This window comes from Aethalodelphis obliquidens, unplaced genomic scaffold, assembly GCF_003676395.1.
Source record: "Aethalodelphis obliquidens isolate GAN/ISIS:26980383/991018 unplaced genomic scaffold, ASM367639v1 scaffold43, whole genome shotgun sequence".
In the NCBI taxonomy this organism is placed as follows: Eukaryota; Metazoa; Chordata; class Mammalia; order Artiodactyla; family Delphinidae; genus Aethalodelphis; species Aethalodelphis obliquidens.
Genome location: NW_020837987.1, coordinates 6338039 through 6353609, shown reverse-complemented (window position 1 = coordinate 6353609; position 15571 = coordinate 6338039).

The following is a 15571-nucleotide window of genomic DNA, read 5'->3' as shown; positions in this document are numbered from 1 at the left end:
CAATAGAACAAATGGAGAAGAGATAAAAACTGAGAGATTTATTTACTAGCAGATACACCTTATAAGAAATACTACAGGGGGACTTCCCTAGTGATCCAGTGGTTAGGACTCCGTGCTCCCAATGCAAGGGGCCCGGGTTCGATCCCTTGTCAGGGAACTAGATCTCGCATGCTGCAACTAAGAGCCCACGTGCCGCAACTAAAAGATCCTGCCCGTGTGCCACAACTAAAAAGATCCCACATGCTGCAACGAATATCCCACATGCACCAACTAAGACTCGGCACAGCCACATAAATAAATAAATATTTTTTAAAAGATAAGAAATACTACAGGAAGTTTTTCAGGTTAAAAGCAAGTGACCTCATACAGTAATTCAAATCCACATGAAAAAAACAAAGAGTACCAGTACAGATAATTACATAATTATAAAAGTATATAAATGCATATTTCTTTTCTATTCTTCTCTTTACTCATTTAAAAAATAATTGAATAAAACAATATGTATATAATAGTATATAGGACCTATAACATATAGAAATATATTTGCCAGTAACAGCACAAAGAAGGTGAATGGGAGCAAAGATGTACAAGGCTAAGGAAACAACACCCAATAAAGGGTGGAAACTCAAATCCACAGGAACAAATGAGACTCATAAATGGTCAACAAGGTTACTATAGCAAACTCTATAAATATATACTTCTCCTTTCTTACCTCAGCTTCTTTAATAACCATAAAATCATGTAAAGCAATAGTTAAAATAATGTATTGTGGGTTGTGTAGCATATATAAGTATAATATGTATAACAATATAGCAAAAAAGGCGGGAGAGGGAGGGGCTTCCCTGATGGCACAGGGGTTAAGAATCCACCTGCCAGTGCAGGGGACACGGGTTCGATCCCTTGTCTGGGAAGATCCCACATGCTGTGGAGCAACTAAGCCTGTGTGCCACAACTGCTGAGCCTGTGCTCTAGAGCCTGTGAGCCACAACTACTGAAGCCTGCACACCCTAGAGCCCATGCTCCGCAACAAGAGAGGCCACCACAATGAAAAGTCCATACACCAAACGAAGAGAAGTCCCCACTCGCCGCAACTAGAGAAAGCCCACTTGCAGCAACAAAGATCCAATGCAGCCAAAAATAAATAAAATAAAGTAAATAAATTTACACAAAAAAAGAGGGAGAGGGAATAGAGCTATATAGGAGTAACATAACTATATCTCTAAATATGAAATAGATTCTAATAATGTAAGATATGTATGGTAAGCCCTAGAGCGACCACCAAGAAAATAACTTTTAAAATACTGTAAAAAAAATAATCATTAAAAGAGGGCTTCCCTGGTGGCGCAGTGGTTGAGAGTCCCCCTGCCGATGCAGGGAACACGGGCTTGTGCCCCGGTCCAGGAAGATCCCACATGTCACGGAGCGGCTGGGCCTGTGAGCCACGGCCGCTGAGCCTGCGCGTCCAGAGCCTGTGCTCTGCAAAGGGAGAGGCCACAACAGTGAGAGGCCCGCATACCGCAAAAAAAAAAAAAAATCATTAAAAGAATTTAAATGTTATGTTAGAAAATATTCACTTAATGCAAAAGAAAGAATAATAATAGAGGAACAAAAAGGGCACAAGACATAGAAAACAAGGCAGCAGTAAATGCAACAATATCAATAACATTAGATGTGAATGAATTAAACAATCCAATCAAAAAGCTGAGATTGTCAGATGGTATTTATTTTTTAAAGATCCAACTATATGCTGTCTACCTGAGCTACACTTTTGATTTAAAGATACAAAAAAGTTAGTTGTAAACCAACCATAACAAAGCTAGATTGGCTATACTAATACCAGTCAAAGATAGAGTAAAACATGGGAATTCCCTGTTGGTCCAGTGGTTAAGACTCTGCGCTTTCACTGCCATGGGCCCAGGGTTTGATCCCTGGTTGGGGAACTAAGATCCCACAGGTCCCATGCATGGAAAAAAAAAAAAAGTAAAACAAAAATGTTACTAGAGATAAAGAGGGACCATTTATTATGATGAAAGGGGGCTTCCCTGATGGCACAGTGGTTAAGAATCTGCCTGCCAATGCAGGGGACACAGGTTTGAGCCCTGGTCTGGGAAAATCCCACGTGCCGCAGAGCAACTAAGCCCGTGTACCACAACTACTGAGCCTGCGCTCTAGAGCCTGCGAGCCACAACTACTGAAGCCTGTGGTGCTCTGCAACAAGAGAAGCCACCACAATGAGAAGCCCACGCACCGCAACGAAGAGTAGCCCCCACTCACCGCAACTAGAGAAAGTCCGTGTGCAGCAACAAAGACCCAACGCAGCCAAAAATAAATAAAATAAATATTTAAAAATTTTTTATCTATGTTAAAAGGGTCAATCCATCAGGAAGATATAACAATTTGAAACGCATAAGCACCTAATAATAGAGTCCCTAATACATGACTTAAAAATTAGAAAAAATGAAAAGAGAAATACACAATTCAACAATAACAGTTGGAGAATGCAATACCCCATTTTCAATAATGGATAGAAAAACTAAGTAGAAGATCAGCAAGGAAATGGAGGACTTGCACAACACTGTACACTGACTAGACCTAACAGACATCTATAGAATACACCATCCAACAATTCTGGAATACATATTCTCCCCAAGTACACATGGAATTTTCTACAGGGTGGACCACATGCTGGGTTATAAAATAAACCTCAATAAATTTAAAAGGATTGAAATCATGTGCATCATGTTCTCTGATTACAATGGAATGAAATTAAAAACGAATAACAGAAGAAAATTTGGGAAATTCACAAATATGTGGAAATTAAAGAACACACTCCTAAAGGATCAATGGACCAAAGAAAAAAACTCACAAGGGAAATTAGCAAGTACTTTGAAATAAATGAAAATGAAGACACAGCCTACCAAACTTACAGGAAGCAGCTAAAGCTAATAGCATTAAAATGCATATATTAAAAAAAAAGATCTGAAATCAGTAATCTAAAGTTCTGGACTTCCCTGGTGGTTAAGAATCCACCTGCCAATGCAGGGGAAACGGGTTCGAGTCCTGGTCCATGAAGATCCCACATGCCATGGAGCAACTAAGCCCGTGCACCACAACTACTAGAGCCTGCTCTCTAGAACCTGTGAGCCACAACTCCTTAGCCCGTGTGCCACAATTACTGAAGCCCACACGCCTAGAGCCCCTGCTCCACAACAAGAGAAGCCATTGCAATGAGAAGCCTGCACACCACAACGAAGAGCAGCCCCCGCTCGCCGCAACTAGAGAAAGCCCGTGCACAGAAACGAAGACCCAACACAGCCTAAATTAAAAAAAAAAACCAAAAACTAAAGTTCTACCTTATGACACTGGAAAAAGAAGAGCAAACTAAATGTACAAGAAACAAAAGAAAGGAAATAAAGATTAGAGTGGAAATTAATGAAATAGAGAATAGAAAAACAAAAGTGAAAATCAACAAAAATAAAATGTTGGTGGCCTTCCCTGGTGGCACAGTGGTTGAGGGTCCGCCTGCCTATGCAGGGGACGCGGGTTCGTGCCCCGGTCCGGGAAGATCCCACATGCCGCGGAGCAGTTAGGCCCGTGAGCCATGGCCGCTGAGCCTGCGTGTCCGGAGCCTGTGCTCCGCAACGGGAGAGGCCACAAGAGTGAGAGGCCTGTGTACCACAAAAATAAATAAATAAATAAATAATAAAAAATAAAATGTTGGTTCTTTGAAAAGATCAACCAAATTAATGAACTTTTACCTACATTGACTAAGAAAAAGGAAAGACTCAAATTACCAAAACCAGGAATGAAAAAGAGGACATCATTATTGACCATACAAAAATTTTTTTAAATTATAAAGGAATACTATGAACAATTATATACCAATATATTAAATAACTGAGGTGAAATGGGAACATACTTAGAAAGACATAAAGTACTGACTGAAGAAGAAACAGAAAGTCTGAATAGATTCATAAAAAATAAAGAGATTGGGCTTCCCTGGTGGCACAGTGGTTGAGAGTCTGCCTGCTGATGCAGGCGACACGGGTTCGTGCCCTGGTCCGGGAAGATCCCAAATGCCGCGGAGCGGCTGAGCCCGTGAGCCATGGCTGCTGGGCCTGCGCGTCCGGAGCCTGTGCTCTGCAACAGGAGAGGCCACAACAGTGAGAGGCCCGCGTACCGCAAAAAAACAAAACAAAACAAAACAAAACAAAACAAAACAAAAAAATAAAGAGATTGAATTAGTAATTTAACTACTACCCAAAGAGAAAAGACTGGGCTGAGATGCCTTCACTGGTGAATTCTACCAAACTTGTAGAAAATTACAACCAATTCTTCACAAACTCTTCCAAAAAATAGAAGGGGAGGTTATACTTCCCAACTTTGCTTTAAGTCCAATATTAGCCTAATTTCAAACCAGAAAAAGACATCACAAGGAACAAATTCTACAAATCAATATCTGTTATGAATATGATGCAAAACTCCTCAACAAAGTATTACCAAACCAAATCCAGCTATACATATACACCATGACCAAGTGGGATTTATCCTGGGAATGCAAGATTGGTTTAACATTCAAAAATCCATTAATGTAGTACACCATATCAATGAAATAAAGGACAAAATAGTCCCAATCATCTCAATAGATGCACAAAAAGCATTTGACAAAATCCAGTTCCCTTTCATGACAAAACTACTAAACAAACCAGGAATAGAAGGGATTTTTTTTTTCAACCTGATAATGTTCTTCTACAAAAAATTCACAGATAACATCATATTTAATGCCAAAAGACTGGATGCTTTCCTCCTAAAATTAAGAACAAGATAAGGATGTCTGTTCTCACCACTTCTGTTTGACATTGTACTGGAGGTTATAGGTACAGCAATTAGGCAAGAGAAAATAAAATAAAAAGCTTCAAGAATAAAAGGGAAGAAGTAAAACTATCTGTTTGAAGATGGCATGGTCTTGTGTGTAGAAAATCCTAAGGAATCCACTAAAAAACTGTTAGAACTAATAAATGAGTTTAAAGAAGTTGCAGGGTACATGATCAATATACAAAGATTCATTGTATTTCCATAGACTTGCAATGAGTATCAGAATTGAAAATAAGAAAAAATTCCATTTGTAATAGCATCAAAAATTAAATATTTAGGAATAACTTCAACAAAATAAGTGTAAAACTTATACTGTTTAAACTATAAAGCATTGATGAAAGAAATTAAAGAAAATCTAAATAAATGGAAAGGCATTTCATGTTCATGAGTCAGAACACTTAATATTGTTAAAGTGGCAATATTTCCTAAATTGATCTATAGGTTCAGTGCAATCCCTATAAAAATCCCACCTGGCTTCCTTGATAAGTTGACAAGCTGATCTGAACATTCATATTTGAATACAAGGGACCTAGAATAGTCAAAACAATCTTGAAAAAGAACAAAGATGGAGGACTCACATTTCCTAAATACAAAACAGTACACTACAGTAGTCAAGATAGTATGATAGTGGTATAAGGATCAATGGATGAATGGAATAGAACTGAGAATTCAGAAATAAACCCTCAGATTACAATCAATTGATTTTTTAAAAATAAATTTATTTATTTTTGGCTGCCCTGGGTCTTTGTAGCTGCACGTTCTTTCTCTAGCTACAGCAAGCAGGGGCTGCTCTTCGTTGCAGTGTGCGGTGTTCTCATTGTGGTGGCTTCTCTTGTTGCAGAGCATGTGCTCTAGGCACGTGGGGTTCAGTAGTTGTGGCTCACAGGTTCTAGAGCACAGGCTCAGTTGTTGTGGCGCATGGGCTTAGTTCCACGACATGTGGGATCTTCCCGGACCAGGGCTCAAACCCATGTGCCCTGCAGTGGCAAGTGGATTCTTAACCACTGCTCCACCAGGGAAGCCCTACAGTCAACTGATTTTTAAGAAGGGTGTCAAAACGATTCCATAGGGGAAGTAATAGTCTTTCAACAAATCATCTTGAGACCACATTTTCACATGGAAACGAATGAAGTTGGACCCCTACATCACACCATAAACATAAAGAAACTCAAAATTGATCAAATACTTAAATATAAGAGCTAAAAAGTATAGAACATCTAAAAGAAAACATGGCTGTAAATCTGTGAAACTTTGGATTAGGCAATGATTTAGATATGAAACTAAAAGCACAAGTAATAAAAGAAAAAATATATGAATTGTTCTTTATCAAATTTAAAAAACAATTTTGTGCTTCAAAAGACACTGGTGAAAGAAAGTGAAAAGAGGACTTCCCTGGTGGCGCAGTGGTTAAGAATCTGCCTGTCAATGCAGGGGACACGGGTTCGATCCCTGGTTTGGGAAGATCCCACATGCTGCAGAGTAACTAAGCCCATGTGCCACAACTACTGAGCCTGTGCTCTAGAGCCTGCAAGCCATAACTACTAAGCCTGTGCACCACAACTACTGAAGCCCACGTGCCCTAGAGCCCACGTGCCACAACTACTGAGCCCACATGCCTAGAGCCCATGCTCTGCAATGGGAAAAGCCACCACAATGAGAAGCCCACGCACCACAACGAAGAGTAGCCCCCACTCACCACAACTAGAGAAAGCCCATGTGCAGCAACAAAGACCCAATGCAGCCAAAAATTATTTTTAATTAAAAAAATAAAAATAAATAAACAAAAAATAGAAAGTGAAAAGACATCTCATGGAATGGGAAAAAATTTTGCAAGTCATATATCTGATAAGGAACTTTCATCTAGAATTATATAAAGACCTCTTACAACTTAACAGTAAAAAGACAACCCAACTTAAAAATGGACAATATATCTGAATAGACGTTTGTGCAAAGAAGATATATACAGGCCAATAAGCACATGAAAATATGCTCAACATCACTAGTCACCAGAGAAATGCAAGTCAAAACTATGAGATACCACTTCATGTATTAGGATAGTTGTAATAAAAAAGACAGATAATAACAATTGTTGACAAGGCTGTGAAGAAATCAGTACACTCATACACTCCTGGTGGAAATATAAAATGGTGCATCCTCTTTGGAAAACAGTCTGGAAGTTCCTCGAACTGTTAAAGCCATATAACCATACAACCCAGCAATTCCACTCTTAGATATATATACCCAAGAGAAATGAAACTATATGTCCACAGAAAAATTTCATGAATGTTCATAGCATTATTAATCATAACCAAAAAGTGAAAACAACCTAGATGTCCAGCAACTAATGAATGAAGGAATGAAATGTAGTATACATACAACAGGATACTATTCAGCCATAAAAAGAATGAAGTACTGACACAGCTACATGGATGAACCTTGAAAACATGCTCTGTGAAAGAATGCAGACACAAAAGACAGCATATTATATGATTGCATTTACATTAAACATATTGAATAGGCAAATCTATAAAGACAGAAAATAGATTAGTGGTTGCCTAGTGTTGGAAGGTATGGGGGAAGCAACCCCAAGTAATTAAAGAATTGTGTTTGAAGTCTCAAAAAAATGTGGGCAAATGAATTTTGATATGCTCATACCATAGACTATTATTATAGAGTAGTCTTCCCTGACTCCCATATTTTTATTATAATTGATATATTACTTAAACTTATGACTTGAGCTTCTTTTTTATTCACTGCCCAAACCTGAATTCTTTCAATCCATTTAAAAATAAAAGTGATAAATCTTAGTTACCCTGGTTTAGAAAATATTTCTTAGATAGGATGTAAAAAGCATGAACCATGAAAGAAAAAAAATGATAAATTGATTTCATCAAAACTAAAAACGTTTTCTCTTCAAAATCCACTGTTAAGTAAATGAAAAAGCAAGCTACAGATTGACAGAAAATAGTTGCTGACCATATGTCTAATAAAGGACTTGTATCTTGAATATACAAATAATTCATGACACAATAAGAAGGCAAATAACCCAATAAGGACTGGTAAAAGATTTAACAGATACTACACCAAAAATTATATGTGAATGGCATAACAAAACAAAATAGAACAAAAACCCACATGAAGAGATGCTCAACATCACTAGTAGATTAAAACAGTGAGATGTAAATTAAAATATAAATAAAATGTAAATTAAAACGAGATGATACTACACACTTATTAAAATGGTTAAAATTTTTAACTGAAAATATTAAGTGTTGGCAAGTTTATGGAACAACTGGAACTCTCAAACATTGATGGTACATATCAATGTTCTTATAAAGTTAAAGATATACTCAGCATATGACCCAGATATGACTTTATTTACCCAAGAGAAATGAATACCTGCTTATACAAAGAGTTGCACTTGAATGTTCATAGTAGCTTTATTCATACTGCCAAAAAATGGAAACCACCCAATGTGCATCAATTGGTGAAGGGATAAACAAATCAGAGTATTTCTGTGCAATGCTGTATTACTCAGAAAGAAAAAAAGAATTAGATAATCTACTGCTACACAGAACGTCATGAATGAATCTCTAAAGAATTATGTTAAATACAAGAAGTCTTACATAATACATTATGTACTGTATGATTCCATTTATATTAAATTCTAGAAAAGTTGAAATTTTTGTGGACAGAAAGTAGATTAGTGGCTACCAGAGGCCAGGGCCAGGGATTGGGGAAGGGGTTGATGACAAAAAAGCATGAAGGAACTTTTTTTTTTTTTTGGCTGTGCCACATGGCATGTGGGATCTTAGTTCCCCAAGCAGTGATCAAACCTGCCTCCCCTACATTGGAAGCATGGAGTCTTAACAACTAGACCACCAGGGAAGTCCCTGAAGGAACTTTTTGAAGTGAAGGAAACATTCTAAATCAGCTTGTGGTAACAATCACATGATTGTATACATTTTTCAAAAGTCATCAAATTGTACACTTAAAATTGGTGAATTTTACTGCATGTAAATTGTACCTCAATAAAGCTGATTAAACAATGCCAATAAAAATTTTAAAAGATTCTAGAAAAATAGGAGTTACATTAGCAAAGTTTTTAAATCGTCCCAAATCCCCACATAAATATAGAGCAAGCAGCCAGTAAAACCAAAAACCTATTGGCAACATTTAAGTAAAACTGGATGAAACAATTTTATGGGCTCAATTGCACCTCCCCTCGAATTCATATGTTGAAACCCTAACTCCCAGTACCTCAGAATGTGACCATATTTGAAGACAGGGGCTTTAAAGAGATGATTAAATTAAGATGATTAGTGTGGGCCCTAATCCAGTCTCTTCTTATAAGAAGAGGAAATTTGGATACTCTGAGAAACACTAGGGAAGTGCTGGCCCAGTGGAAAGGCTATGTGGGGACACAGTGAGAAGAGGTGGCCATCTGCAAGCCAAGGAGAGAGGCAGGAAAAGACTTCCTGACATCTTGATCTTGGACTAATAGTAACCAGAACTGTGAGAAAATAATTTTCTGTTGCTTAAGCCACCCAGCTTGTGGTAATTTGTTATGACAGCCCCAGCAAACTAATACAGATAACATACCCATTAATCCCCAAATAAAAGCAGATAGGGAAAAATCATAATGCAATACCTGCATGGTAAATCTGTGCATCTATGAAGAAGGAAGCCAAGCAAAGTAATTGGACATCTGAAGTAACCTGAAAGCAAGAGAACACCAAAACATACTCACTGGAAAGCAGAGTGGGCCAAGTTGAGAACAACAGCTGAAATGGGATGCAGCTTTGCACACACCAATGGGAGAGGAGTGCAAGTTGTCCACGACGGAAGATCTGAAGGGGCTTGTGAAGCTTTGTCTGTGAGAACTTTCAAAGTAGACAGCCCAAATTTCTTTCCAGGAGAAAGTTCCTCCCTGAGGAGAAAATGCAAAGAATGGGGAATCATAATTGAGCTGGACAGGGAAAACAGAATCGAAGTCAAGGTCCAGATAAAAGTGGGAGGGAAGAAGAGAGCAATTAAGTGTCAGAAAGGCCATATGTGTGTGTGTGTGTGTGTGTGTGTGTGTGTGTGTGTGTGTGTGTGTGTGTGTGTGTATTTCTTTTTCAACACTGTGTGAAGCCTACAGAAACAGCTCTGTAGGTATAAATAATTACCCTGAATCAAGCCTCCTTCTAAAGTGGTTCAGGGAAACTACTATATAAAAATAAGTAACAGAAAGGTATCAGACCAACTCCATAAAAGTTACTATTTTAAAAGAGAGAGAGAGAATAAGGAATACAATAACATCCTTACAGACAATGAAAGCATATCAGAAAGATCAAAATTGGAACCGACTATTTCAAAATGAGCTAATACTGCATTTAGAAAATGATACAAAATATGAAAGAACAATATAAATTAGAATTAAAAAATTCAGAAATGGGGTACTAACTCAGAAAAGAATTAGAAATAAAAGTCATTTCAGAAATAAAGACTCTCCTTAAAAAGCTAAAAATAGAACTACCATATGACCCAGCAATCCCACCCCTAGGCATATACCCAGAGAAAACCATAATTTGAAAAGATACATGCACCCCAATGTTCATTGCAGCACTATTTACTATTTACAATAGCCAGGACATGGAAGCAAACTAAATGTCCATCAATAGAAGAATGAGTAAAGAAGATGTGGTACATATATACAATGGAATATTACTCAGCCATAAAAAGAACAAAATAATGCCATTTGCAGCAACATGTGGATGGACCTAGAGATTGCCATACTGAGTGAAGTAAGTCAGACAGAGAAAGACAAATATCATATAATATCACATATGTAGAATCTAAAAAAAAGGGTACAAATGAACTTATTTACAAAACAGAAGTAGAGTCACAGATGTATAAAGCAAAACTTATGGTTACCAGGGGATGGGGGGCGAGGGATAAACTGGGAAATTGGGATTGATATATCACACTACTATATATAAAATAGATAACTAATATGGACCTAGTGTATAGCACAGGGAGCTCAATACTCTAATGGCCTATATGGAAAAAGAATCTAAAAAAGAGTGGATTTATGTATATGTATAACTAATTCACTTTGCTCTACATCTGAAACTAACACAACATTGTAAATCAACTATACTCTAATAAAATTTTTTTTTAAAAAAGGAAAGAAAGACTCAACTAGAAGGAATACAACAATGACTAAACCAAGAAATGCCTAAGAGGAATAGAAGGTAAAAATTAGGAAAATTTCTAAAATTGGAAAGAAATGAAGAAAGAAATTTAAAAAGACTTGAGAGACAGAGAAAAATATTGGAGACAGGCAAAGAAGATCAAACATATTAACAGAAGTTCCTGAAGAAGAAAACAAAAGCAAAGGAACGGAATACTAAAAACTTAGAATAATAATAATAATACTGATATAAAAAAGATTTGCAACTGCATATTGAAAAAGTAGATGGTATACCTGAGAATATCAATTCAGAACAACAAACTACAAGTCATATTAGTAAAATTACTTTAAAGAAAAGAAAAAAATTATTTGGGCACCTAGGGAGAAATAAATATAAGTGACTTTTTTTTTGGCTGCACTGCTTGGCATGTGGAACTTCCCCAACCAGGGATCAAACCCATGCCCCCTGCATTGGAAGCATGGAGTCTTAACCACTGCACCATCAGGGAAGTCCATAAGTGACTTTTAAAGGGAAAAAAAAATGTCAGGTTATCATCAGACATTTTGACAGTAAATACAGTATATTTAGAAATATAAAATGGATTAGCATATTTTAAATACTCAATGAAAGAAAATATGAGCCAAATATTTTATACCCAGCAAAACTAAAAAACAGTTATTAACAGATGAGTATGGAGAAATATTGTAGGTTAAAAGAAACTTAAAAGACATGTCAAATTAAAAAAAACAGTAAGGTAAAACATAGTGTTTAGAGATGTACAAATGGATAAATTATAAAGAAACACAAGGAAGAAATAACACAAGGAAGAAAAGTTAGGAGAGTGGTAGTGGTTACTTTTGGAGACAGGGCAAGGTAATGATTGGGACAGAACATATGGAGGAATTTCTGACTTATCTGGTAAATTTCTATATTTTGACCTGAGTGATAGTTACAGGGGTATTTGTCTTATAACAATTCATTTGGGTGTATTTTTATGGTTTTTCTGTGTGTGTTTTATTTTTGCAATAAAAAAAGATTTAAAAAAACAACAACGATGAACAACAGAGTCTCAGGAATTATAACTTTTCTCCTCCTTCACAGCATGTAAACATGGAGGGGAAAAGTCAGTGCTGTTGAAAGCCACTCAAGCCTGAAAACATTTGTATTTGCTGGAAAACTGTTCCAGTTACACAGAGAATGAACAAACACGGGAATTCTAAAAGCATAAGATATCATGCCTACTAGCCCTCAAGCATATTTAGAGGCTGAGTAGACAAAGCCTGTATGGGACAGGAATTCAAGCCCTGAACATGGTTTAAGGTAATCTCCAACAGGTACCCCTATCTTCCTGGCGGAAGTAATATTAATTGTTTCTTGATCTCAGGGAATCTTCACAAATAATTATTTTCAAGGTCAATGAGAAGCATGTGGTAAAAGAAACTAAGCCCTCAGTGAAACAAGGTATTATGAAAGAGAACCAGCAGAAACACAAGATAGTGACAATAGGCCTTCATTTGAATCATAGATACAAGTTACCAAAGAACTTTGCTTATGTTTAAACCTCGATTTTATTTCTTAAAATATGTGTAGGGATCTATAAAAATTACAGATTTGAAAAAGAACAAAGTAAAACTTTCATATGGGAAAAGTACAATAACCGAAATTAGATACTTATTGTACAGGTTGGGCACAAAATTGGACAAAACAGAAAAGAGAATTACTTAACTGGAAGAAAGATAAAAATACACAGAATCTATCACAGAGAGACAAAATGAGGCTATATATAAAAGAGAGTTTAAAGATATGCCAGATAGAGTTGGAGTTGCAACTAAACTTCAATATTAGAAGAAACAATAAATGAACAATTTCCAAAGATGATGACAGTCTCTAAACCATTGACTCAAATCCTTCAACCTAGACCCATTATGGAGAAACTGCATAAAATCAAAGACAATGAGAAAATCTTAAAACAGCAAACAAGAAAGGATAAATTACCTTCAAATTAGCCATTAGACTGACAGCTGACTTTTCACAGTAGCAATGAAAGTTAGAAGAGTGGAATGTTAGCTGAAATAAAATACTATCCACTGAAATAAAATAATAATGAGACATAGGGAAAATGATCCCCAATGGAAGTGTTGAGAAACAAGAATAAATGAAAAGCAATATAGGAATTATGGGGGCAAATGTAAATGAACATTGACTATAAAAAATTATGTCTATGAGGTTAAAAAAAGATAATAAATATGCAAGAAAACAATAATCTACATTGGTATATGGGTGGATGAATGTAGCTAAAGTACTCTAAGTATGTTCTATTGTCATGGGAGCGAATAAAGATATGAACTGTTTTAGACCTTGATAGGTTTTAGTATTCATGATATTTTCTGAAGTAACCCTTAAAGCATAGAAATAGTATGTAGAATTTCCAATAATAGAGGTAAAAACAAAATGACAATTTTTAAAATCATGAAGAAAACAAAGAGGAAAAAAAGAATATAGAATTGGCAAAATAAACAAAAGATTAAAGGTGGTAGATTTAAAGCTAAATATATCAGTAATTACATTGAATAAATTAGATCTAATACTCTATTTAAAAGACAAAGAATGTCATATTGAATTTAAAAAATGCAACTATATTGTGTTTAGAAAACACATCTATAATTTAAGGATACAAAAAGTTGAAATTAAAAAAATTGAAATTTAATTAACTGAAATTAAATTATATCATACAAACAATAAGCAATTCATGTAACTATACTACTAGCAGACAACCTAAACTTTAAGCCAAGATGCATTAATAGAGATACCTGTTGAAGATCTTGTCTGATGTAGTTATCTTGCAATAGTGTTACTTTTCTCATGCTCCCCTCCCCTTATATCGAGACCATAAATTATAATCAAATCTCAGCATATTCTGAAAGTCAAACCTAAGTATCAAAAACATTGTCTAAGGATAATGTAGAGAATATATGAAGAAATACTTTCACCAGTGGACACAACGGTGATTCCAATACAATGTAAAGTGAGCCTATAACTTGGCTATTTAGAGTTCCTTGTGACCCTGGACAACAGACCAAAGGCTGGGGTGGAAGAAGAAGAAGGGTGTAAGCTGGTGTTTGCCAGGCTGATTGATCCTGGCTCTCAAGGGAAAGATAGATTTGAAATTTCCAAATGGAACATGGATAGAACACAAAGATTCCCCTGGGTCAACTCCTACTTCTAAATCATTTCCAGTAGTAAAAGTTAATAGAAAACTATAATAACCAACAAGGATTCAGATCCTTTTTTCATAAAGGCTTAGGTCACTTTACCTATAAAAACTCCCCAATCTACTAAATTAAAAGGGAGTGTGTCACAACTGTCATTTACAGAGAAGAAGACTGGAGCATCTATCTAATTTATATATACCTATATATTATGATTACATTTCTTTTTACTCGTTTTCTTCTATGTAGGTTGTTACCACTTAAGACAAAGTTTACGGAATGTCTACAAAGGATCCTGACAGAGAAGAGGTATAGACATTACCCAGCACATTTTCAGTTGAGCGGGGGAATGGCCATATTATTTTAAGTGAGGTTTTCATTTTCAGCTGTGGGAAGAATTATGTATGATTAATGGGATGCCATCTTATAAACGCTGGCCATTCATTTGGCTGCCCAGTTCATGTGTACACTTGCTATGATGGGAAACATCCGTCTTTAAGAAGCAGAGGCTGGGGGCTTTCCTGGTGGCGCAGTGGTTAAGAATCCACCTGCCAATGCAGGGGACACGGGTTTGAGCCCTGGTCCGGGAAGATCCCACATGCTGAGGAGCAACTAAGCCCGTGCACCACAACTACTGAGCCTGTGCTCTAGAGCCCGCGAACCACACGTACTGGAGCCCACCTGCCACAGCTACTGAAGCCCGCATACCTAGAGTCCGTGCTCTAGGACTCACAAGAGAAGCCACTGCAATGAGAAGCCCACGCACCGCAACAAAGAGTAGACGCCACTTGCCACAACTAGAGAAAGCCCACGCACAGCAACAAAGACCCAACGCAGCCAAAAAAAAAAAAAAAAATTAAAAAAAAATATATATGTAAAAGCAGCAGAAGCTGATCCTCACTAATCTGAAAATGTATCTGTCTCCCCAGCAGCTAATGCACAGGGATGGAACCTAGGCTTCAGCACTCAAACACACTCCTCTCCAAACAGCAAGCTGATAGTACAAAGGAACAAGGACTGTGGAAATTCCATCTGGGTGATGGGTAACCCCAGGTACACAGGTGGCAGTAGCAGGAACATCCAGAGCCCAGCACCCATGGTGTCAGTAGTGTAAGTTGGGGATTCTGTGTACAGCAGCAGCAGTGGTGATCTCACCACACAAGCTCTATGTCATCATTTGGAGCATTGTTTCTGGTTCTGTATCTTTGTTCTTCAGCACATTAAGATTTTCCATGAGCAATTCAAAACCATTTGAATGAATTCTTTATCCACTCAAATTAATAAAATGTAAAACATATTGACTGTAAC